The sequence below is a fragment of the Anser cygnoides genome, chromosome 4 (assembly GCF_040182565.1).
Source record: "Anser cygnoides isolate HZ-2024a breed goose chromosome 4, Taihu_goose_T2T_genome, whole genome shotgun sequence".
In the NCBI taxonomy this organism is placed as follows: Eukaryota; Metazoa; Chordata; class Aves; order Anseriformes; family Anatidae; genus Anser; species Anser cygnoides.
Genome location: NC_089876.1, coordinates 57,482,708 through 57,510,517, shown reverse-complemented (window position 1 = coordinate 57,510,517; position 27,810 = coordinate 57,482,708). Strand labels below are relative to the sequence as shown.

Below are 27,810 nucleotides of genomic sequence, written 5' to 3'. Positions count from 1 at the left end.
ACCAGGTTTCCCAAAGCCCCATCCAGCCCGGCCTTGAGCACCTCCAGGGATGGGGCATCCACAGCTTCTCTGAGCAACCTGTGCCAGTGCCTCCCCACCCTCTGAGTGAAAAAATTGTTCCTAAGATCTAATCTAAACCTACCCTCTTTTAGTTTAAAGCCGCTCCCCCTTGTCCTAACACTACAACCCCTGGCAAAGAATCTCTTCTCATCCTTCTTGTATGGTCCTTTTAAGTATTGGAAGCCCACAATAAGGTCTTCCCAGAGCTGCTTCTTCTCTAGGATAAACAACCCCCACTCTCTCAGCCTTTCTTCATAGGAGAGGTGCTCCAGCCTTCTGATCATCTTCATGTCCCTCCTTTGAAGCCACTCTAACAGGTCCATGTCTCTCTTGTGCTGGGGTCCCCAGAGCTGGCTGCAATACCCCAGCTGGAGTCTCATCCTTCAGGTAGAGCAGAGCAGGAAAATCACCTTCCTCAATCTGCTTGCCACACTTTTCATACAATTGGTTTTCCAGGCTGCAAGTGCACATTGCCAGCTCACGCTCATTTTTTCACCTGCCAGTACATCCAAGTCCTTCTCCCCAGGGCTGCTATCAATCCATTCCTCACCCAGTCTGTATTGATGTTCTGGATTGCTGTGACCCAGGTACAGGACCTTGCACTTGGCCTGCATGAGGTTTGCATGGACCCACCTCTCAAGTCGGTTAAGGTCCCCCCTAAACCTGGAAAGGTTTAAATTGCTCACAAATTTCAAAGGCGTCTAAATTAGCTGCTAATTTAGTTGCTTTTTTTTTTTTAATTGTCTTACGTGTGAATGTGATTAAGAAAGCAACCAGCATATTAGAATGCATTAAGAAGGACATGAAAAATTATATAGAAAAATGTCATAATATTGCACTTATGGATCACAAATACAACCCAGTCTTAAAATTTTCAGGTAAACAACCATGGTGTTCTCATAACTGACATTAAAGCTATGGTATAGGCAACCTTAGACTTTATAGGTTTATCTTTATACTCAGAAGATACCCAAATAATGTGTAATTGCTGCAAGTCTCACTTAACATGAAACATTACCACTCATCACTCCAGTAAAGTGATTAAGCAACACAAAACCACAATCGTTTCTTCCTTCCCTTAATCTTTGGTAGTATAAAATAATTGATGTGAAAAAGTCATAAATCTGTAAACTGCAGACTGAGTAAATGATTGCTTTAAAAAAAAGTTTTTTTTAACTGTCCAATTAATCCACATTTAATAAAAAAAGGTAGGCAGGGATGAATCTATGTTTTCCCATGACGTGTATGACATTTATTAAATGGAGACTTCTGCTTGTGGGCCTGAAATAGCTTTGTCTCTGCTCATGAGTTTTCTTGAGTAAATATACTAGAGTTTACTCTTTAAACAATGACATTTTCTAAATGCAAGAAAGGTTGTTTTTTTCTCTGTCACTATTCAGCCATGTAAGAGTACTTAACATTCTGGCACTTAATCATTCAGAGTGGAATTGGGGAGAGAAGGGAATAGCCTCTGATACTGGCATTACCTGCTCTCTGCATTCATTCTCTCAAGGATCTCTGATATCTTTCCCGTGATTTGGCCTCATTTTCAATATATATACACATTTTATACGTCAGCCACACACAAATTGAAAATTCATATTCATATTTGAAAATGATGAAGTCATTCAAAAAAATCCCCTCATAAATGTTCACTTCCTACCTCAATCTTCTAATGAAAATCATGGCATGAATGCCTCAGAAAACATTGGATTTCAGGTATTTTGGTTGGAATACTTGTTTAGAATACGACTTCTAATACTTCTCACAAAGCATTCAAGCTCATTGATAATTCAGTGATGTCAAATTACACCTTCTCTCTGCTGACTCGTCTTCTAAAGTCAAAAATTTAATGTTTCCAAAAAATTCTTCTCACTACGCAGGTTCCTCTGCCAAATCAGATTAGAAACTTTTGTTTTCTGAAACGAACAAAACAAACGAGTATCCTGCACATTACTTCCAATCTCTTGTCTCACAGAACATCATTTCTTCAAGAGCCAAGGTTCATTGTGTTTGTTGATAATTTTTATGCAGTACCCCATTAAAATACTGGTAGGATTTTTTATTATTATTATTTCTATTTTTTGCATATAGGTTTTGGTCTAATCGCTCTACAATTTTAACAGTCATTTCTTTCCACTGAGGAATCTTGTATTTTGATCAGGAGATAAATACTTTACATGAAACAAAAGATTTTGAAATGAACAAACATTATTAATAGTGAGTTCACATAGAGTATTTTCACATGAAAAATATAACACCTTGTCACTTATTCCCAAGTTTTTAATCCCTTAAGTGTATCCATACAGCAGAGCATACCACATAAATTTCTGTCCTTGAAAAACAATCACGGTCCTTTGTGAGAATGCCTTTAACAGTGGGCATGTGATTACAATTGAACTGTACTGTAAACACTGGCTATCTTTTAAATATTTTTGTCTGTATCTGCTTCAATGAAAAAGAAAGCCATGAGACTAAAATAGATTCCAAAAACCTGAACAAAGAACCAAGTTCTATGAAGTTCTATGAAATCCCCGTAAAGTGAGATAATCTACTTTTTCAGTCCTTATTACCCCAAAGATGAGCACTAAATATAATATATATATAAAATATATTTTTAGATTACTTTAGGGTCCTTTAACACTTTTTGTACTAACACAAATAGCATTACAATAAACTATTTTCTTGAACAGTGCAATGCCCTGAATTCTCCTCTTCCACATGATAGCAAGACAGTGTTCAAATTAGTTTTTGCAGGAGAGGAATCTTCAAAACATTGTTTCAAGATTACTACTACTTCAACATACTATTTCTACTTCTAAGTAAGAAAAGAAAAGACTGTTGGGAGGAGCTGTGGAAAAAAGCCTCAGAGACCTCTTCATATGAAAAGATAAATTTAAGTCCACTTGTCAATGTACAGCATGAACATAAAAGCTGTACAATAAATCAATCCATGTAAAGAAAATGCTATAGTCAAAGCACAGTGAAAATTTCAGACAAACTATATCCTTCTTTTAAAACCAATTAAAGCTTTATTTGCAATTATTTTCTTACTTCATTGTACTTCCAAAATCAGTCACACATAGTAGTAAATTCTTATTTAACATTTGAAGACATTTGATAAGAAGGTGAGGCATGTTTCTTGTATCTTATTTTTCATTTATATATTTTAATTCCTTATTTAGAACCACTTTGGTCATCAGCTACACATAACATGCAAGAAAGTATAGATAAGAAACTTAGATATATGCTAATGACTTCCCTCTTAGCAATGTACAACTAATGCCAGACTGATAAACCAGTAATTTTCATCATATTTTGAAGAAACCAGAGAGAGTACACACATTCACACATGTATTGTATTAGAGAAATTCACTTAAATATAAAACACTAAAATTTATTAGCACATTGACAAAGTATTTTTTTAAGGAAAAAATATGACTTCTACCACAAATCTATCATCTCAATTTCTAAAGCCATGGGAAATTCTTAGTTACAAGCATAAGTGGCTAAAGAAAAACAGTTGCCAGATATATTTTTCCTTTGATTCCAACATGCTGAATGATAACTTTGAGAATTTTATTTCCATGCTCAAAAACAAAAGCTCCATACATGGTATGAATTTTGTGTAACAAAGCCTCACTTTCTATGGCAATCATAACCTTTAAAGCTATAACAAAAATTTTATGTAACTTGTCAAAAACATTGTAATGACTTTTTATTCCACATTTTGGTGTATTTGTTTTTGTTCCAGTATATTTACTTCTCCTTGCCTAAACTGGAAAAACTAGAAATCTAAATATTTGACATTCAAATCTAAATATTAGTTTCTGTTAGTTTTTATGTTATGTCTATTAATCTAAACATTAACAGGTCATGTTTGCCCATTTTTCCTACTCACTCGCTGAATATAAAACAAATTATAAAAAACACCTACACATTTAACTGTTTAGTCATCATATAGTAGTTAATTGCATACAGTTGCAGTAGATCAATGTACCGCAAATAAAAGTACTTCAATCTGAAGGAAAATCTCTAATTGATGTTTGAAACAAGAGAACTGGCTGTACTGAAGATGTATTTCATCTATTCTGAAGTTGTTTCCTGGGCTTCTACCTTTGAACCTGTAATAAATCTCTCTGCCCTCAGTACCTCTTTCAACCCTACAATAGCTTGTGTACTTTTGGTCAGACCATTGTTGAGCTATGAATAGCATCATAAATATCTTAGGAGGAGATGTGATTTACATTAGCAGAGAGAAAGAGTTACTGAGTTACTGCAAGATTTAATATTTCTACTATTAGCAAATCTTTCTGAAAGAGGCGATTTTTTTTTTTTTTTTTAAGATTTGGCAGATCTTGCAGTATGAAAAAGGAGATCATAAATTGGATGCTCTTTACATCAAAGTGCTTCTGCTTTGACATCATAATCCACTAGTTTCTATAGTATGTGCCACATTTGGCAGGTTAAGTAGGAAAGAACATTTTGCACACCAGATGTCCAACTTTTCTGATGGAAGTGTAATATATGGTTTTGGAAAAAAAGGTACTACCCCATTCTGAGGGATTTTTATATTCTTTTTATGTATTTTTATATCTTTTCAGAGTCAGGATTCTTTTAGGACTTTTTTCCTCTGAAGTCCTTAGAAATAGGGAGATGAAAATTAGTTTTAAAGAGTTGTATAACCCAGAGAAATCTTGAACTATTCATATTCCTTACAGTGGTCTCATATCCTTAATTTCCCCCTGCTTTGTTTTCTTTTCTTTGGCTTTTAGTTTAAGAAGGAGTGTACATGTTGATATTAGTTCTGATAATCTAAGGTCCAGTAATTTCTATAGTGCTTTTTTTTTTTCCCCTCTTTACTGTCATTGCTTTTTGTATAACCAATAATTTTTTAGGACAAGAATGACAGAACTGCTTTTAATGTCACTTAGAAAACAATTCATTAAGTAAACTTTCTGTATTCAGAAAGAATTGTTTGCCAAATATGACGTTTGTCCATGTTAAGCTACAAAATCAAGTCTGATTTAAAAACTCAGTAAGAAACATTTTGTTTCGTGAACGTATTCTTAGATCTACTTCCAATTTCTCCACAGTATGACTTCAGACAGCTTTTCCTAAAAGAAATGCAATTTATCTGCTGTTAACAAATTATTTCTGTGAATTCAGTGAGTGGATTTCCTCCATTAAATAAACGGTGATATAGGAAGACAATTGGTTATACTCAAGGAAAAACATTCTGCTCTGAATTTGTGATTTTTATTAGTTCTTGTAGGCAGAACAGTTATTTTTTAGGGTCTAGTCACTAACATGACACAGTGAAATCGATATGAGTGTTTCTGTACTGTAGCACGCAATATCAATAGATGATGCAATGCTGCTGGGTCATTTATCAATCATTACCCTTAATTACTACTATATTTTTCAGTAGTAAGCCAGTCTTCTGATCCCAGTAAAATCAGCTTCTTGTAAAGGTTCAGTGTGTCCTACTGAGTTCTTTTCACAGGCGTCCAAAATAAAGTGTGCTGCCCATATGCAAATTAGTTTCAATATGTGCAAATCAGCATCACTCAAATCTCCTTTGATGAGTGAGTTAGAATATATAATACGTCATGGTACTGTTTCTATGGGGTTTGCCATGAGGTTGGTAGGTAATGGGATGCCAGCATGAATAGGGAAGGATCCCCTTCCGTAGTTTCCCCCTTAGCTGATTGCTATTGCAAAGAGAAATAATTCCTAGCAGCCTCGTTGCCGTATTACGACCACAATATGCAGTACATAAAAGTTAATCTACAGCTAGAAAGCTACTTTAAACGTGCATACATAATACAAAGGCTGCAGGATTATTCAATTTATGAGTGGCACCAGAAGACACAGATACTCGGTACAATGAAGCTTTAGATGAAGTGACTTACAGCCCCAGTTTCAGTACTATATTCTGAAAATTAAGGCAAGAACTTGTCTCTGTTTCTAAAACACTATTTTCAGTTGAAGTTAACATGGCAGGGGCAAACAGACTCTCACTGTGTTTTTTACCACATTTATCCTCACTTCATACTGTGATTCATCATACTCTGGGTGCAGCGATTTGAGAGTCCTATAATGCACTAATGCATTACTGATAGCTATTTTCATTTATTAAAACCAGTATCAGAATTCACAGAGCATTTCAAAGCCTTGCTCCTCTATAGCTACTTTGGCAGAGGCCCTGACATAGATGAAACACTTTGAAAAAACGCATTCGCATAAAATGGACCCTGCCTTTTCTGTTGTTAGATTACAGTATGGAGAAAGTATTATCTGTTCTTGCTAATTGACAGGAACAGGCCTCCTCCTCCCTTAGATAGCTGTACCATAGAAAGGTAAGCACCCTGCTACACAGCACCCTCGTACAGGAAGATGACCATGCTAGTCATCCATCCTTTATCCTGCAGTATAATTATGAGAACAATCGCACCAAAGGAAATAAAAGATATTAAGGAGCTTTCTTCGGCTACATAAAGAAATTGTATGGCAGCATTTAAGTTTCAGGAAGCACATTACAAATGATTCATTCCATTAAGAACCTGAAACTTAATGGTGAACTCAAACTAAAGATCTCTATGTTGCAAATCCCAAAAAAGCATTCGGTATTTTGACACTAATGCTAGGGTTTCTTTACTGAAAAGGTTAGAGTAACTAACCATAGAGCTTTGTAATAAGGACAGGAGGCCCAATTAAATTTGAATAGAAACCAACTATTTTCTTGTCCATTGATCGGGTATCAAACAGACATTTGTGTATCACAATCCTAAATTGCAAGGACTCAGGATAGAAATGCCAGCCCTGTGATCACTAAACAAGTCCGTAGTGATGAGGCACACCTCAGGTCAAGTCAGAAAGGTCAAGTCAGGATCAGCAAAGTAAAGGCTGAGCACAGCCCTACCTACGATGTAGCTCAGGCAAGGACCAGGGGCAAAGGGCTGAGCTTAAATCGTGCTTATAAACCAAGGCGGGCAATCCCCAACAAATCCTCTCGCAGCCCTCTCACACAAAACAGCTGCTTTCACACTGTCTAGCCCAAACCAGCTGTGCCCATGTCAGAGCTGCCCAGAGCACTGACCCGTGGACCTCAGGGCACACGGGCAGGAGGTGCAGTCCCTAAGGGAGCGCTCAGGGCCCTGACAACTGCTCCAACATCAAACAACAAGTACCTTTACAATTTCTTCATGGGTTTCTTAAGATGAGAAAGATAGCCACCTAGGTGGCACCACACCAAGCACTGATCCATCAGTAAGTAGTACATTTTTAACTTTACGTCTCAGAAAATGTAAAGTGGTTTTACTATCCAAGTACTACAATATTTCTCCTGTTTCTTATTTCTGAATGTTTTCTCTACTATAGATCACAAAAGCACTGCAGGAAAAGACAGTGATTTATCTAAGGGACTGAGTCTCCCATTACTCACAAATCTGATGAAATGGTCACTAAATAGCAAACGCACTTCTCAATTGATTGTATGTTACCATGCTCTACTGGCAGAAGTTAAAACAATGATGCAACAGAATACAAAGAGAAGTGACCTATCATCTCACATTCCCTTTATCAGTCTGTAGTTTCTTTAGGTTCTTATAATAATTAAATAATTCATCTTTTCACAATAACCTCAAAATAATAGTATTGTTAGTAAATACCTTCAGCTATGTTTAGACTCAACTGCATATCTGCTTAATCAAAGTGCTGTAATAAGTTAAAGAAATATTTACACTTTAGGACAATGTTCTCATTTTGATTTAGAATATACATTTAATTTCAAATTTTAGAAGCATTTCTAAATTGAGCAAAATATCAGTCACTGAAAGTTTCTAAACCTCAACTGTACTATGAACTATGAAGCCTAAAATCTGTTTTTCTTATTTTAAGCATGGCTGATTATTGATTTTGGTGTTTCAAGCTGAAATAACACAGACCAAATTTTCAGGAAACAGACTGTAAGAGTTCTGCACTGCAAATCAGTTTAGAATACTATAATTTTTTATTAATAGCAATTTTTTTTTTTAGATTCTTGGTCATAATAGTTAGAAAATACAGCAAACCTCTTATTTGAGTTATTTCACTTCTATATTTATTGTCCAATAATCAGGAAATATCTTTTGAAATCTGTTTTGTTTGACTGGATAATCATTTGAAGCAAGATGGGATATTTGGGAATGTAGTTTAAAGTACACTGTTTAAAACAACTTACTGCTACTTCTTTAAGGAAAATCCATGCTTTTTCAGTTGTAGAAAACAGCTTTGCGCAGATTTTATTAATTAAGAAAATATTTTTTTTAAGAAGTCGAATAAACTCTGCAAAGCATGCCAATTGGCAGAAAGAGATGCTCACAATTCACTCGCCAATATTTATGAAGCATTTTACAATTGGTCACAAAAATCAAGGAAGCTGACAATAGGCATTCAAATTTTGCATTCATAATTTGTGATATATTCTAAACAGATATGGAAGACATATTTTACGTGTGGAATAGATGCAGGAAAGGGGCATGTACTCTTGCAATGCAGAAATAGGAGAAAAAAATACTCAAAAAAATAGAAGAAACCTCACACTTTACATTATACCATGTATTATTACTTTGGTTTCTAAGTACCCTGTACATTTAGTTTCAGTACACAGCATATGCAATGGACTTGGTGATATGCAAGCAGTTTCCACATTCAAAGGCAGCACATGGAGCTGTATGAATGGCTGAAGCTGTTTTAATCCACCATGAAAGACAAATGTTCTTCCCCAGGCTGCAACATTTGTATCCAAGTTCCTAATTGCTTTCCATGCCCTAACAGTTTTTCTTTTTACACTGATGTACTTTCCTGGACTCCTGATCACTCCCCTAGGCCCAAAAATCGTTATGGGGTTTTACATATTCTGTCCAAAATATTTCTTTTCTGACTAATTATTTCCCTACCTTATTCTTTAGTATGTTTCTAAAACTCAACTGAAATAGATAAACTACTAATTTTATCAGTAGATGATAGGCTTAGGGTTTTTTTGTTTTGTTTTTAAAGTGGTCCATAGCAGAAAGTATATTACCATTTTGTATTTCAATCCATATATTGCAGTGTATAAGTATCTATGCATCATACAGAGTGGATACACTTTTTTTTTTAGGCAAGAAGCAATAACAAGAACAGATAGCTCTTAAAAATCAGGGAACACCATTTAATTGTACTAAAAGTATGGCTACTCTACAGTATAGAAAGATGTTGAAGTTTTTTCACTAAAATCAACACTCACCAAATCAAACGCAACAGGAAGCTTATATTCGAAGGAACCAAAAGGGTCAGAAAATTACAAAATGCAGCTGTTTGCTGCTTATAATTATTTACATCCATTTGAGCAAAGATTTACGTTGAACATATAGAACAGTATTCCACTAAAAATGAGCAAGCAACCTCTAAGAATACTGGGAAGTAAAAGATATTATTACAAATATAAATTCTCAGAAATGCTAAAAATGCCAGGGAGATAAATACTTTTTGTAGAGCATTAGCACAATACCTCAGAAATTCTACGATGACATAGCAACTATTTATCAAATAGCACAATTTTGAAAACAGTTTAATCCAAACAATAAAAAACTGGGAACAATGGTAATTTTCCCATTTATGTTTGTTATTTTTATTGGAGGTCTTGGATGACTAAAGGTTCCTAGATACTGTTATTTTAGTAGTTGATATGTACTTTTGTGGTTTCCACTTGGCTTACAACAGTATTTGTAAGCACCAAACATTCAGCATTGGTACATGACAGCAGGCAAAAATCTACATAGTAGTACTCAAAGTAAAATAACCCTCCATTAACCAGCACAAATTCTAAATAAAAAAAAACTTACAAACTTACATTTATTCAGTAATGTGTTATGGCCCCAGCAATGTTGAATTCAATAAAACATTCAATAAAATTCAATAAAATGTCAGTTTGGATTGAGATGTATGTAAATGAGAAATATGAGGAAAAAGGGTATTTCAAGCTCGAATTCCTGAAATTCAGGCCCACAAGCTACAATGGAAATTTTTTAAAAACAGAAAACAATGTCCTATGAAGTGCACAGCAGAAGACTTGCAAAAGCAACTTCATGAAGCTTCTGTTAGAAAGCCTGCACAGACAAGACTGTTTAAGTCTGTCACCAGATTCCTACGAGTCCGATCACAGGACAGATGCAACTGTGTTTCAAGAATACCAAAACTGTCACCTCCTTTCAACACTGTATGGTGTATGTCAAAGTGAGACACAGCTTACCCCGAGGATTATCACTAGTCAAATACTAAAACAATAACTTTGAATGATACTAAATGTACAGAAGTGAAAGATTGTACACAGTATGCAACATACTAGTTATGAAATTTAGCAGCCTATAATTTGACACTTGTATGTTGCTTTTATTTTGTACAGGCTAAAGACAATTAGAGATGTGTTTTATTTGCAGTAAGTCTTTTTCACAGACAGTAGAATGAGTGTTGTGGGTCATTCTCTGAATTTTGTATTACCTGAAGTGTCAGTTTTGCTGAAGATTGATGTCTTAGAAGAGTTCAAGATCTTACTAGTAAACTATAATTATGCTGGTTTTTTTGTTTGTATTGAACAGCAGCAAGAAGCATACGTTTGCTGCTGAATACTATATTTGAGCTGCATGAAATCTCAACTAGATTTCTGAGCTGTATGAAATATGGTTAACTTGTGTAGCAGCCATTATCTATTGCCACACTAATATTTTTTATTAAGGCTAAGGTAAGAGTCTGCCTCATAAGTGTTCCTCTCTCCTACAGTTTTTGTAACAGAGGAATGGAGATAATAGTTGAAAATGAAATGTTTTTTTGCAGTTTGGCACAGTTAGCAATATTACAAAAGTATCCGTTGCCTCACTTCCAGATCAATCTTTTATCCTGTCTTGTTCATATCTTTAGGCATTATAAAAACTTAACATGTGAAAATTTAGGTTTCAGTACAACTACACAGCCCTTGGGATCATTCCAGTTAGTAAAATAATATAAAAGATTAGAAAGTCTAAAATTCTTTGTAGGCATATTTTCAGCCAAGTCTTACTTTCTCATGAATATTTTCCTCTGAAAAAGTACAAACCTATCTAGACAGCTTCCTCCCTCATCTCCACCCTCTTCCCCTTCAATTTTACTTCTACAAAATATTACATTCTCGTACTGTGCACAAACACAACAAACACTCCATTTCAGGAAATCAGAAAAACACAAAGATTTTTAGAAACATTTGGAATTACCCATTCAACAGAAATAGTCTCTTAAATACAGCAGAGCAAATGCTTCACTGAACTATTTTATTTCCTTAATGTTACTATGTAGTAGTAATTTTACAGATTATTTTTGAAATGTAGGTAAACAAGGAAACCAATTGCTTCCAGAAACTCCCAAAATTCATTTTGTAGTGGTTGGGTCATTCCATGATGGCCTTAAATATTGGTTTGGCCATTCTTTGAGTGAAAGCATTATTCCCTATATAAAGTATACCAAGGATTTGCGCTAAGAACAATAAATCTCAGGCCTAGAATACACTTCAAAATTTCAGTTGGGAAGGAAACAAATTACCTTGACAAATTTTGTTCACTTACCACACAGTCAATAATTGTCACTACATTCTTCTGTGACTGATATAGCAGCTTTTAAAACTGGTGTTTTCTTCTCTGAACTAAGGCACATTACAAATGATTAAAAAGACAATTAATACAATCTACAGAATCAGTAACATTTGCAGTCCTGAGGCACATCACCATGTGACAAAAAAAAGTCATTAGTCTTAAAAATCTTCCTCTCTCCCACCCAGAAACAGAAACAAAACAAGGAAAAAAAAAAACCACAGAAATACCCTTAAGTGATATGGAAAGGAACTGTAACTTGTACACTATAAAATATCACTTATATATCACTTATGTGACTAAGTCATAACTTACCTGAGAAAAAAAAAAAATCAATTTATTATGCCTTCAAGAAATATCAATCTTGAATACATAGTTTTACTCTGTTCAGAGGTTCTGATTTAAAATCATTCTACATCCTACTGTGTCAGAATATATCAGAATGACATGGGTTCTGCTTTTTTTTTTTTCCCTTTCCCTAAAAAGCATGATATTTATATGCTCAAAAATAATTTTGGCTTTCATTTTTTCCATCACTTTTTAAGCATAGTAAGGGTGGAGGATTTGGAGAGATACAGATCAAATATGACTCATCATACAGAAGCAACTCAAAGTCAGCAAACAACTCATCTACTCAACAGCAATGCAGCACAACCAAACTTTTTAAATAGTACTGTATTTCAGAACAGAAAGTCGTGGCAGGACAGAGCCTTAGCTCATCTTTCCTCAGTGCCAGTTAGTATTTAAACTCTCCTAGTTCTCCTCTAAATGAAATGTGGAAGACCCTTATCTCCTGCAAACTCATATAAGGACTGATATTTAACTACAGAGTCAGCATATGAGCAACAAGTGGTTGTTATATTTTAATTTCTGTGACCTAAAACAGGTATAGATACATACATAAAACAGGTTAGATACATACATACTGATTTTCCTGAGTGTTGTGTTACATAGGTTGGACCAATACAAGCCTATTCCTGTTCTAGGAACTCATATGCAAGTTTTTCAATCCAGTACATACTATTAAATTTGGTAATAGCAATCTATGATAATGTAAATACAATTGCACGTTGGATTCTATGCTGAATGTAAAATGCCACAGTGAGACAAGTTCTTTATCCTCTGTGGAAAGATCCTAATATGTAAATTGATATACAGTGAAGCTTTATTACAAAAGGTCATAAAGGATTAATACAGGTGTCTCATTATTTATCCAGTACTGGGATTTGTCACACTAATGCCTCTAGAGATGCTTCTATTATTCCCCATCATGAAATAGAAATGGGCCCAGTATGACAGTAGCCCCTTGCCAAGGAGAAAATACACAGCAATGAAAATACTGGCATGACAACAGTTTTGTTACTTGCTATATTTATTGATTCATTATCTCTGATTCTTCAGGTTCCAGTTGCCCCAGTGTTACAAAATCCTTGGCTCAGATGGACCTTTTTACTTGCCAAAGCCAAAAGAGCCAGGGAGAGGAGGTACAGATAGTTGCTAGAAGTGCTATTCTGTTTATATGCATCTGCCAGAGAAAAATAGAATTTTACAGAAGCATGCAGAGAAAATGAATATTCGCTCAAGCATTTAATCAAGAATATCTTTCAGCTGAATTTGTCCATTTCAGGCTGTTTATAGTACACCTTTTCTCTTACTTTGCGTAAATTCAAAACCTGGAATATCATACATTATTCAGAATATTTGTGAGGAAAATTATTGTTGCAAACATACTACCTAAATGATATTCCTATATGTTACGCATATCAACTATCTTATGAAAACATCTTAAATTTCAAAACACATAACAGAAGCAGCTAGTTATAAAACTGGTTCCTGGACTTCAGCAAGGAAGGACTCACTTCAAGTCTTATGAAACCCTCATCTACTCAAAATCAGCCTTTCAGACATAAGATAATTTAAGACTCATTGAGGCTTACTGTTCCAGGCTTCTGGAACGTACCACAGCCTTGCAAGTCCAGGATCCCAAAATAGAAAAAAAAGATCTAACACTGGTTTCCCTGAGAGCAAAACTTTGTTTCTTGAACTTCAAAGGCATTTCAGCAACTGTGACTGAAGTTCATTACTGTACTCATTTTCCAGAACTGAAGGGACAATATTCACATACACTAACACTAGCAGAGAGTCGTTGTCCATTTCAATGATGAAGCACTACAGTGTTACTAACTTAGACAGTGAAATTAAGTTGTGGGTATCAGATTTCGTCCATTAATGCTAACTACTGGCAAAAGTTCAGTAATTAATTACATTATTTAAGTTTTCTGTAAGTTCTGTCTCATTCAAAACTACCTCTGTATCACATTAAAGACATCTCTATTTAGCTTCAACAGGCATTCTGTAATACTTTAGTACTGCTCAGCCTACTCTCCACTACTTTTACGTACCTGAAAGAGAGCCATTTCACCTCCCAATCTCCTTTATGACAACAGATCTATGACACATGTGCAAGTATTGGTGTAACCTTATACAATCTTGTTATATGAATTCATACAATCTTCTAAGTTTTTTTCTGGGGGAAGATCCTACTTTCATTTATTGCTGTGTTTAATCAGCCACTATGGCACAATGTATATTAACTGTGACTATGCACAAGGCGATGTATCAAAACTTGACCGGTAAGATCGCCAGTCACACACAAAGCACCACTGGTGCAGATAATGGGTCCCAGCAGAGGTGTCTGGGGAGTTTCATTTGACTTGGCCTAAGAGGTCTCCATGAGGATGCTTGCAGAGGGGATTCTTCCCTTTAGGTGGTGACTGGTCATCCTGATTTTTTCCCAGTCAAGACATAACCTTATTCAGAGGTCCAAGTAAAACTTAGAAACACCATTCCAGTCAGAGAATCACAGATTCTTTTAGGTTGGAAAAGACCTCTAAGATCCTCAAGTCCAACCATCAACCATTTGCATGACAAACCTAATCTGTGTCTTCCTTAACAAGCTCTCACTTTTATTCTTCTCATTGTTCACATAAAGTTTAAATCCCCTTTTTTCAAAAAGTAAAAGCAATCCTAATGCCAGTTACCTTGTGTAGTAATAATCCACTTTCAGCTAAAATTAGTTTTACAGTTACTGTAGCAAACTTCTTTATTCTGACCCTTAGCTGGTTCTGATTTGTCTTCTGTCCCATGCACTTTGTTGAAAATATTCTACTCACCATCTTCAGTGATGTAGTTATTATGAACTCTGGAGAAAAGAGAAGTCTACTACTCAAGTTCTGTATTTTTTATTTATTTATTTTTACTATTAAGTTCCTTCTAATATACTGACAAACTTTTCTTAGAAATTCAGTCCTCTTTTAGATCTCCTAAAACTCTCTAATCTCCTCCGCATTGTTCTCCATATGATTATGCTTATCCTCTTCAACATTCTGGCCAGGTTTTCTAGTGCATCCAGCAGAAACTTCATTTTCATAATCAACCTGCATTTCCACATGAGAAGCCAAGTCACACTGGTTAGTTACACCAGCCTTCCAGGCTGCCCTATTCGTTTGAGGAGTCTCCAGAGGCTGCCAGAAACTGCCCTGCTTTCTCATTTTCTCAGAGTCTTCCTTAGAAGCTCCTTGACAGGTAACACCATGTTAACATGGGCACACATCCCAGCCGCTGTAGCTATACCTCTGGGCCAGCACCAAGTTCACAGCCAACCACCTCAGAGCCTACATAAATGAGCTTGCATCTATCTGTCCGCACCTGCCTCCAGGAGCAATAGAGGCTTTAATAATTGCAAGGTGACAGCAAATAGGTTTCTGAAAACTTCCTTCACTGCAGCCTGAAAGTTGTAAACTATTTATATGACTCGGGAAACATTACAGACCCTCTTCAAAATCTCACTTCTAGCCTCACATAAAGGCTTGAAAATAGAAAATAAATTAACAAACATTATGATGTTTCCAGTCTCAAGGAAAAACATAAAATACTACTAGGAAATACATCCTTGTGGCCTTTCCATATGAGTTCTGCAAAATCCTGTACATTCTTTTTGTTCAAATGAGGTTTTCAGCACATTTCTCATTTAAAATTACAGTCAGCTTCAAACTGTCCAATTGCCATCTATATAATAATTGCTTGGGCTTTATATTATGTTTATTATACAGCTGTAAACAAACCTAAATCTTTTAAAGTAAAAAAATAAATAGGATGATTTAATAATCTCTGGCAGAACACAAAGATATTTTTACTTCATCATCCTAATTACTGTCAAGCTATGCAACAAGCAGTGCATATTGACTTGATAGAGTACTCTTTCATGGAGCAATATAAAAAATTTCAACTGAATTCTCATTTACCTGTAAAAAAAAATCCAGATATGACAGCCCATTCATTAATATAGGGTGACTACTTAATATCCTGAAAGCTACCTCAATATTCCATACACCTTAGCAAGTTGAAATGTACAAGTTTTACAAAGATAACATGATGCCCTGTGGTGGTTTTACCCTGTCCGGCAGCCAAACTCCACCACAACTGCTATCTCACTCCCCCCTTTTCAAGGAAAGTTAACTTCATCCCACCTACCCAGTACACACCCATAAACCATACAGATAACTTCCTACTTTCTAGTAGGATTTCCTATATCCTTTCCAGTATAGGCTTGTGTTTCCTTGCTTTCTACCATTAAAAATGTTAAGGTTTTGATTCTGTTTAGATATCACGTGTAGATTTCATGCCTTCTTCCTTCAAAATTCTGAAGTGCATGACTGCAATTCAGCAATCTCAGTTTCACAGTCAGGCACTTTAAAATTTCTCCCCTCTCCCTGAAAAATATGTTAGATATACTGAGTGAAAGTACAGTTCTGAAAATAGTAACTGAAGAAAAAAGTGTTCAACAAGTTATATGAAGATGATTGTACTTTCAGATATTTATTATGCTGCAGTACAAATCTCCTGGAAATGACTAGTGCTGACATGGTCTATATAAACACTCAGAGATAAATGATTGCAGGTCAGTAAAATAAATGAACTGAAGCAGAGGAAGGACCTCTGCATCTCTGAAAATCTAAGCATATGGAATGTTGTTCAGGGGGTGTTTATTAGTAGATGTTGGCTATAATATCAACATGGATGACTAGGGAAAAATCTCTGGGAATGGAAGAAGAAACTATTCCAATTTTTTATAATTGTGGAACAGGAGAGTGCATGAAGAATTATGACACGCAGATGGGAAATTGCTTGCTAGTACACAGATACAGACTACAGAAAAAAGTTACTACAAGTACTGTTTCAAAGAAATATCAGTAAGCCACCTTCCTTTTACCTGCCATGGTTTCTATACTACTGAAACATTCTCTTTTGTCATTTCTTGGAGATACAAAACAAACCTGAAGCATACCTGACTGTAAAAGACACAGATTATCTTGCTGGAGTGTATTTTCCATCATTGCAGCTGTACATGATGTTACACTTTCCAGGACTGTTTGGCCCTTACCTCTCTAGTAGTGCACTACTACTAACTCCAGTAGTGTAACCACTCACACCTGAAAAGCAGCCCAGTCAAAACTCCAAACTGTTTTTAGTTCATCCATAATTTCTAGAGAAAGGGTGGCCTTTTAGTTGATAACAGATGATTTTAAGGGATTGATTGCGTATCAAAGAAGCTACAATCAATCAACTTGAAGAGCCCTAAGCAGAAAATTCTATTCCCATAGAGAGAAGTAAATTTAGTGACAAGTGACAGGGAAAAAAATCCCCCACCTTAATTTAAGAAAAAGTAATAAACAATTGTATCATTAATTGGTAAGATTCAGACTTTTCCTAGCATATCAGAATAAGCTGTAACTTGTAACTAGTCAACTTAAGTGTCCTGAAAATACTATTTTTTCCCTGTTTTCGTATTTAAATGAAGACTCCATTGCTTTCTTCTTTCCGTGAAGATCATATACGTTCCCTTTTGGCTGAATATTACAGAAAGTCAGTCTTTCAAGAAAAGATGGACCTTTAAAAGGACCATTAAACCTTGAGAGTAAAAATATTTAATAAATAAAATATCTTCTGATTTCTTCTATGATTCTGGAAATCTCTAGCTTGAAATGAGATGAAACATTTTACATGGGGACAGCATCGGTGCCCCTATAAGCTCTATTTAAGATTTCATACAATGCAGCAAAGAAGCTCAATATACTTGTCATACGGAATTTTTCATTCCCACTGTAGATAAACAAACAAAAACACTAACTGACTATCTGGTTCTAGTAGATGAGAATAAATAATTGAAATATATCAGAAAACAGATTTCTTATCCTCAGATTTGAATTTATTAAATTCCAGCTGTTTGCATTACAACCAGTAGTTACTAGTCTTCATTCACTGTTTTTCTAATGAGTATTTATTCAAAAAATGTTTTGTTTATTCATGTCAACTGCTTTTCTGTTATTCTTTGCTGTTCTTTTTTTGAGCAGTTGCCATACAGAAATTTAACAGTAAATATTTTAAATATTAGTTTATAAGCAAGCTTTGGACAAATCAAGCCAGAACACATTGCTGTTCTCCGTTTTAGTTGAACTTAAAAAAGGAAATAGCAAAAAGCCAGGAGAATCCATAGACTTTGGTGATTTTTCTCAGGAGAGGACAAAATATCACCAAGATATTTTGAAGCTTTGTCTTCAGCTTGATGCTGAATGTCAAAAAACAGTTACGATTTTAGAAAATTGAGATTAATGTATTTCAGCAGTTCTCCATTTAAAAGCTTTTTAGCTTCATAGAGAAGAATGGGCATGGAAAAGGAAAGAAAGATTTTGAAACAAAAATCGCGTATCTATTTTCTTATGAAAGAAAAAAAGGTTTTCTGAAACATCTTAAACATAACACTTGCTTTAAAATCAAGCAAAGCCTAACAGAAGGTGCTCAAGACCTGGCAAAAGCTGGATGCCACTAAGAGAAAGAAAACCACTAGTAATGCTGTCCAATTACTCAGCAAGTATAAATAGAATATATTTAAGAAAAAAATGATAGTGAAATTGAGGAGGTTTTCTTAAATTCCCCCCTGAAAACAAACATTCTTGTAAACAGTCCCTAAGGGAATGCTATTGTAATGAACTAATGTGAACTATGGCACTAAAGGTCAAAGAAATGCTTATGAAGTTTACGTAAAATTGATTTATTTTTTGCTTTGTCTCAGTTACAGTAAGAAAAAAAATTGACTTGTTTTCTCAAATACTAAGATTTGATCACATAGCTTCCATAGGTCCCAGGATGCATCAGTTCCGGGATTTTTATTTTTATTTTTTTAACTTGTAGATAAAGTTATTTGGGAAGGTATTCATTTAGTAACCATGTAATCATTTTAAAAAACAGATATGCATTATAACAAACAAGAACAGTATTTGTGACTTTTAAAAAAATGTCACCTTGTTTTTGTTTACCACAAAGTAGAAAACCCCTTACATTCAGGGAATAAATAAAAAAAAACATTAACTGAAATTTTCACCTTTCTTTCAAATGTTAATAAAGGCTGTTTATAGGATAGTTTGCTTAAGCATATAAAAATCCCAGTAAAGAAATAAAAATTTGGGTTAAAATATCCTAACTTTTCTCTCAATTCATATACTTAGAAAACAGGCAACCTGTTCTATTTAAGAAAATCCAGTGTAGTTGTTTAGCAGTTACATGGAGGCCACCTGAAGATGGACTTCACTACATTCAAACAATAAATCTGTCACAAATAGTAATTTTATCTACTGTTATTATCTGGCCTTAACTTCGTGTTACAAAAGTCTAAAATGCTTTCATCTTTAAAGAAAAATAAAATGCCCTTTGAAATCAAAGGCACCTACTAAAGACATCAGCCACTTCATTGAGAAAATATTACAACCTCAGAGGTCCTCAGTGGATCCCAAGAGATTCCCGTCAGTCTGCAGCCTGATGGCACTACAGAATTACAGTTTGCAGTACATTATCAATGCCCGTTATGTCTTCTGAGAAAGTAAACTCTGCTGGTTGAACTTCCCAATTTACTCCCAGAGGCAGAAGAACAAAGCTTCCAAAGCTACATAGCACATATTTTCTAAAAATCCTATAGAGACAAGATTGCATTTATTAGCAGTGTTATCTTGTATTATAGATTATAGTGAATACCAAGCAAAGTTCCTTTGCATACAATTAATAGGCAAAAGAAGCCCAATCCACTAAGAAATGCATCAAAATTATGGGCAATACATTTAAAACAAAGCAGGTAAAAAACCAAAGCTGTCTTGAAGTAATTCAGACTTCAGAGTTAAGAAAAATATATGTCCTCCCAGCAGGACAAAGTACGTTATCAGCCATGTTTCAGCTCTAATGCTGAACAGCATTAGACATCAACTAATTAGATATACCTATAATTAGATATACCTATGAGTTTAAAATTCTTTGTTCGAGTCTGAAAGTAATCCCATCTTTGCTGTTAAAAAGACAAATATGAGAAACTTTTCTTCTCTGCCTTTCTGTTTTGTTTAAAGCCTTTATCATAGAAAGATTTGCAGGAGGTTAAACCAGATAAAAATGGAAAATGTGTACGTGTGTCATTTGCTGGCTTTTTCGAGTGGAGAAAAAAAGGTTATTTGATATGTCCTTTTAGATGAACGATTGTTCTGATCAGAACCTGTAAATTCATTCACTACAAAGTTCTACCTTTCCTTCCCATTTCCCACCTTTTTTAATAGGTTGGCTGTGGGTGGGGAGGAGAGGTGCAGGAAAGGTGGAAAACCAGGAGTACACATGAAAAGTGTCAGAGTTTTACTGGCACGATTCCATCACCTCAGAAAGCGTGGCTTTGCCTACAAGCCATGATACAGACTGTGAAACAGACCTTCCTCACAGTCAACTGAGGCTTACACATCTTGCCTTCGTTTTGCAAAACATTTAGGTTTTCTGATGATATCTTCCACACATTTTTGCATTCTTTAGTCTTTTTTCTTTGGATAGCAATGGCCTTTCATAGGATTTAAATCTTGATTTTGTATCAGACAGCTCTAGGAAGAATACTTGCATGAGTGATGTTAATTCACAACTCAAACACCTCTCCTCAGATCAAAAAGTTTGAAAATATTAGGCACCTCCCATTCTTTTCTACAGAATATAAAGCTACAAAAGACTGATTTGTCACCTGTCTTTCTCCTTCAATGAGAAAAGTTTTACTCCTATAAGGCACATAAAAAAATCTTCAGTGTGCTTCCTAAACTCTTTTATTAGACAAAAGTATCCATCATTTGTCATAAGTGTCATCTCTTCTCCTTTAATGGATAAAGCGATAAGACTCCTTCCTACTCAGTTAACGTGTGAAAAAAAATTAGGCAAAAGAACTCTTCTGTAAGGAAAAAATAATAATTAATTTCCAAGCTCCCAGAAAACTTATAATGATATTCCAGGCACTTTATTTTTTTCCTATAGAAAACAATAGAAAGAAAATAACAATATGCATGTGTGTTATTAGCAGAATAGAATCTGGGGTGAAAATGAAGCACTGTGGCAGCAAAAACTGGCAACTGATGATTGATCTCTCTGCCTGAATGGATGAAAAATAATCCCAGATGTCTGGATTGACATTATCGAATGAACAGACAATATTATTTCCTTTGATTTGTCCTAACTTTATTGTCATTTGTCTGAGCAAGGCAACACTCTGGTAAAGAAAGAGGAAGGAAGGGAAGAAGGAACTGGAGAGGATGAAGGGAAATAAATAAATCGGAGGATAGAGGCATATTACTCACTGTAACTGCCACTTAGCTTACCACAATCAAACATCCTACAATTTAGCAGCGTCTGTTATAAGTTTTATATGAATAGATCAAAATAGTCCAGCTGTGCTCCACATTGAGTCCCTTATGCAATTGTACAGCATTTTCTATCTTCGTATTTTGATAGTTTTTCTGAGAGCACACTAGATATGAGGAAAATGAAGTTTGACTCATGTACTAACTTTCGAGGAAGTTATTATGAATCTTTCTGTGGGCTTCATTACGCCCACACACTTGATTGTTTCCTGGAAAAAAAAAAAAAAAACATGACATTAGGAGCAGGAATAGTAAAAAGGCATTAGCTGCTACAAAAGCCTGGATTGATACAGCAGGTCAGTACAGCCACATCCCTGGCAATTTCAGAGTTAGTAAAGCATAAGCACTGTTAGCATACGCCACAGTTTAAACTGTTTGTTTCTGGAGTGCAGGCTACCAGACATCTCAGCAGGTTAACTGGAAAGCACGTGAAGTTTTTGCAGAACCCCCCTGTGTAAAAGAAAGCTAATAATCAAACAGGTTTTGTACAAGTGTCTGACTATTCTCTAATTATTCATGTCCCACTTGTACCTATGATGCTAGAAGCCACCACTAAACTCAATGGGACAAACTGCAGGAGCTAAGCCCTATCTAATGCTCTCTGAGGTTAGTTCAGTAATTCCAGACAGCTCTCTGCATACACCAAGTTAGCAATTCTTAAAAACAATTGTGCTCACTGACATATTGACTATTTACTTCAAAAACATAGGTTTGCAACAGGAATGAAGTTCTTTATATGGCTTCCCTGTATTTAAATATTGAATTACCCAAAAATGTCACTAGTTCTTCATTTCAAGCCCTCAGATGCTGTAGATAGTTATTATCTATCTGTTACCCTTTAGAGAAGTAGTGTTTCATTCAACTTTTAAGCAGCCCTTCAGATCTGCCTGCCAGTCTATCTTGCTCCTGCTTTATTTATAGCATTTCTCCTCTCTGCTTAAAAAACATTTATTAATAATTACATTTTTATTTTCCTATTATATCCAAAATAGTCACTCTTTCATATAAACCTACTTCCTCTACAACTTGCAACATTATTAAGCAATAAACAAAAAAGTTTTAAAACCGCCTACCTTTTAATAACTGAGATAGTACTATTAACTTGGATCCCACCACAGCTAAGCTTTTAGCTCACTTGCTCGAGACTTTTTTTTTCTAATTGCCGAGTCTATCAAGACTGGATGCATAGCCTGTCTTCTTCAGGCTTTTCTCCAATGACCATAATACACAGCTCTGTTAAAAATCTGACATCTGGGTTCCTGAAGATACAGAGAGTCAGGAATTGAGGGACATTAATGCAGTCCATACTGATTACAACCTCTCGAGAAACAGTTACACCACTTTCTCACTGCAATGGATTAAGTGTGCATCCTCAGGATGTTTCTGTCAAAAAGAAATTATAGTATCTCCTTCCTGAACTTGGCCAGCAAAGAAGCATGATATCAGACAAAAGACATTGGATCACTCCACTCTGCTTTACAGATTTACGATACTAAATTGTAGGAGGCAGCAGTGTCCTGGTTCCAGTTAGGACAGAGTTAATTTTTCCTCATAGTAGCTGGTAGGGTGCTATGTTTTGGATTAGGATGAGAAGAGCGCTGATAACATGCCGATGTTTTAATTGTTGCAGAGCAGTGTTTACACCAGGCCAAGGACTTTTCGGCTTCTCGCTCTGTCCTGCCAGCGAGCAGGCTGGGGGTGCAGCAGGAGCTGGGAGGGGACAGACCCAGGACAGCTGACCCAAACTGGCCAAAGGGGTATTCCATACCATCTGACGTCATGCTAAACAATATATAGGGGTGGCTGGCCGGGGTGGGGGGCCGGCTGCTCGGGGATAGGCTGGGCATCAGTCAGCGGGTGGTGAGCAATTGCATTGTGCATCACTTGTTTCTTACACATTATTATTAATAATACTATTATCATTATCACTATTATTATTACTATTGTTATTATTATATTCCTGTCTTAATAAACTGTCTTTATCTCAACTCACAGGCTTCACTTTCCCGTTTCTCTCCCCCATCCCAGAGAGGGAGGGGGGAGGGTGAGCGAACGGCTGTGTGGTGTTTAGCTGCCAGCCGGGTTAAACCACAACAGCCCTTTTGGTGCCCAACGTGGGGCCCGAAGGGTTGAGATATCGACAAATCTGACCAGAGTGTGTTAAACTAAAATTGGTATAAGTATTGGACCTGCTTAATAGTTGCTAGTCACGATGTTGATTGCCTTAATCTCCAGTCTGCTGTGCCTGTTTTCCAAATTGAGTTTTATAGCGTGTTACTTTCTGTATGTGCTCCCTGTTGCACTGTTTATCCTTTCCGGGCCCTGGTTTAAGATTGTTATGGTACTGTGCGGTGTAACAATGGCTTATGAAATGATGAAATATCTGGTCACGACTTTAACCTGGTATTTGTACTCAGCACTGACGTCGACTCTATACTTTGGAACCCATATCTCGGAAACTATTAGCAATTACACCTATTGCCTGTTTTCGTTAGGGAGCCAATCTGCGAAGGGGACAGGGGAAGACATGTTTCCCTACCTGTTCACTCTCCCTTTTTCTCCTTCACCACCCTCTTATCCCCCAAGCTAGTTACGGTGGTTCTCCGAGATGTTGAATATCCTTGGGATACTCAGACCAGCCTGCTCTTGTTGTTATGTCTCCTGAACGCGCTTCAGGTTTTCTGGAGGGTTAAACAACTACTTAGGAATCTCATCCGGAGATCCATCTTGAGGTGGGATAGTTGCGAGTGGCAGGGAGTGTGGGAGGATATGGGCAGGTTTCTAGAGCAGTGGTCACCTCCAGTGTTTTGGACATTCACCCCTGAACAACTGCAAAATCCTAAAAAGCTGGCAGAATGCTTGAAAAAAAGGTGTCATGACTCTGGCAGTTCCAAAGTGACACAAATCACTGTAGCGTGCTGGGGTCTGGCTTGTGCCTATCGAGCTGCAATTGATGCTATTATCAACCTAGCCCCAGCTCCTGCAGCCGCCCCAGCCCCAGCTCCTGCAGCCGCCCCAGCTCCTGTGTCTGGGTCAGAGAAACGAGCTGTAGCAGCGCAAGTTGACCCCGCAGAGGGTATTCCAATCCCTGTGGCAGACCCTGTGTCTGGGCCAGAGAAACGAGCTGTAGCAGTGCAAGTTGCCCCTGTAGACAAGGTGAAAAAATGGTATAGAGGCTCAGGTCGTTTAGAACGCAGACAGTCTTCTGCAAAGTCTGGGCATAGTGAAGACGAGGCTGGGCCATCAAAGGTGCAGGAGACTGAAGATGAGGATGGGGATGTCGAAAAATCAACAGTAACTACCCGGACTCTATACCAGTGTGAGCTACGAGATGTGCGAAAAGATTTTGGTCGCTGTATAGGTGAGCAGCTTGTCACCTGGCTGCTCCGGTGCTGGGACACCGGAGCCAATTATGTGGAATTAGAGGACAAGGAAGCCAGGCGGCTGGGATCCCTTGCTAGGGACGCATGCATTGACAAAGCAATTGGAGATGGAGCACGATCTCGCAGCCTCTGGAGGCGTCTCCTGTCAGCTGTGCAGGAAAGGTATCCCTTCAAGGAAGAACTTGTATGTCTACCACGCAAATGGACCACCATGGAGAAGGGAATTCAGTACCTGAGGGAATTGGCCATACAGGAAGTCATTTATAAGGACCTAGACGACGCACAAACATCCGCAGATCCAGATGCAGTCCGGTGTACACCACCCATGTGGCGGAAGTTTGTACGGAGTGCACCATCATCATATGCCAGCTCATTGGCAATACTAACCTGGAAAGAGGAGGAGAATCCCCCAGTGAATGAAGTGACTAAAATACTCCGGCAGTACGAAGGAAATCTCTCCTCTTCCCTACAGGCCTGTGTCTCGGCTGTGGAGAAACTCTCTGAAGAGGTCCACCAACTTAAAGAGAATTTATCTTCCCCTCCACCTGAACGAACCAGTGTCCACCAGCTAAAAGAGAATGCTTTGGAGAAACTTTCTGAAAAGATCCACCAACTTGAAGAGAGATTATTTTCCTCCCCACCTGTACAAACCAGTGTCTCAGCTATTAGGGGTAAACGTTCATCTATGCAAGGAAGACAATATGGTGGGCACACACACCGCGCCACCCTGTGGTTTTACCTACGTGACCATGGAGAGGACATGAGAAAATGGGATGGAAAATCTACTGCGACCCTAGAGGCACGGGTACGTGAATTGCAAAAGAAAACAATTGGGAAAAAGGGGTTCTCTGAAAAGTTTGCTGCTCCAACTTCCAGCAGGCAGTCCTTTAAACACAGAAACGAAGATTCTGACCAGGACTAGAGGGGCCCTGCCTCCAGCCAGGGGGGGGGAAAGGGACAATCGAGTTTATTGGACTGTGTGGATTCGATGGCCTGGCACGTCAGACGCACAGAAGTATAAGGCTTTGGTAGACACCGGTGCACAATGTACTCTAATGCCATCAAGCTATAAAGGGCCAGAGCCCATCTGTATTTATGGTGTGACGGGGGGATCCCAGCAGTTAACTGTATTGGAGGCTGAAGTGAGTCTAACCGGTAATGAGTGGCAAAAGCATCGTATTGTGACTGGCCCAGATGCTTCGTGCATCCTTGGCATAGACTATCTTAGAAGAGGATATTCCAAGGACCCAAAAGGGTTCCGCTGGGCTTTTGGCATAGCTGCCTTGGAGGCAGAGGACATTAAACAGTTGTCTACCTTGCCTGGTCTCTCAGAGGACCCTTCTGTTGTGGGGTTGCTGAGGGTTGAAGAACAGCAAGTGCCGATCGCTACCACAACTGTGCACCGGCAGCAATATCGCACCAACCGAGACTCCCTGAGTCCCATCCATAAGCTAATTCGTCAACTGGAGAGCCAAGGAGTGATCAGCAAGACTCATTCACCTTTTAATAGTCCCATATGGCCAGTGCGAAAGTCTAATGGTGAGTGGAGACTAACAGTGGACTATCGTGGCCTGAACGAAGTCACGCCACCACTGAGTGCTGCAGTGCCGGACATGCTAGAACTCCAGTATGAACTGGAATCAAAGGCAGCCAAGTGGTATGCCACTATTGATATCGCTAATGCATTTTTCTCCATCCCTCTAGCAGCACAGTGCAGGCCACAGTTTGCTTTCACTTGGAGGGGAGTCCAATATACTTGGAATCGGCTGCCCCAGGGGTGGAAACATAGCCCTACCATTTGCCATGGACTGATCCAGTCTGCGCTGGAGCAGGGGGAAGCTCCTGAACACCTGCAGTACATCGATGACATCATTGTGTGGGGTGACACTGCAGAAGAAGTTTTCGAGAAAGGGAAGAAAATAGTCCAAATCCTTCTGAAGGCCGGTTTTGCCATAAAACAGAATAAAGTTAAAGGACCTGCACGAGAGATCCAGTTTTTAGGAATAAAATGGCAAGATGGACGTCGTCAAATCCCAATGGATGTGATCAACAAAATAACAGCTATGTCTCCACCAACTAGCAAAAAAGAAACAAACTTTCCTAGGTGTCGTGGGGTTTTGGAGAATGCAGATTCCAAATTACAGTCTGATTGTAAACCCGCTCTACCAAGTAACCCGTAAGAAGAATGCTTTTGAATGGGGCCCTGAGCAACGACAAGCCTTTGAACAAATTAAGCAGGAAATAGTTCATGCAGTAGCCCTCGGGCCAGTCCGAACAGGACCAGATGTAAAGAATGTGCTCTACACCGCAGCCGGGGAGAATGGTCCCACCTGGAGCCTCTGGCAGAAAGAACCTGGGGAAACTCGAGGTCGACCCCTGGGGTTTTGGAGTCGGGGATACAGAGGATCTGAAGCCCGCTATACTCCAACTGAAAAGGAGATATTGGCAGCATATGAAGGAGTTCGATCTGCTTCGGAAGTGGTCGGTACTGAAGCGCAGCTCCTCCTGGCACCCCGACTGCCGGTACTAGGCTGGATGTTCAAAGGAAGGGTCCCCTCTACACATCATGCAACAGATGCCACATGGAGCAAGTGGGTTGCACTGATTACTCAGCGGGCTCGAATAGGAAACCCCAGTCGCCCAGGAATCTTGGAGGTGATTATGGACTGGCCAGAAGGCAAATACTTTGGGATATCATCAGAGGAGGAGGTGGTCCGTGCTGAAGAAGCCCCACTGTACAACAAGCTACCGGAAAATGAGAAGAAATATGCCTTGTTCACTGATGGGTCCTGTCGTATTGTGGGAAAGCATCGGAGATGGAAAGCTGCTGTATGGAGTCCTACATGACGAGTTGCAGAAGCTGCTGAGGGAGAAGGTGAATCGAGTCAGTTTGCAGAAGTGAAAGCCATTCAGCTGGCTTTAGATATTGCTGAACGAGAAAAGTGGCCAGTTCTCTATCTC

General features: G+C 37.7%; 2 protein-coding genes across 14 annotated transcripts in view; both read right to left on the bottom strand.

Moving 5' to 3' along the window:
- TENM3 (teneurin transmembrane protein 3) overlaps window positions 1–27,810 on the bottom strand; it is a 1,343,587-nt gene that overhangs the window by 1,293,746 nt on the left and 22,031 nt on the right. The window lies entirely within an intron of this gene.
- LOC106035227 (uncharacterized) overlaps window positions 18,492–27,810 on the bottom strand; it is a 143,678-nt gene continuing 134,359 nt past the window's right edge. Inside the window, exon 11 of the mRNA XM_066996197.1 lies at window positions 18,492–21,675. The gene's annotated coding sequence lies outside the window, so the exon portion shown is untranslated. The remainder of the gene's footprint in view (window positions 21,676–27,810) is intronic.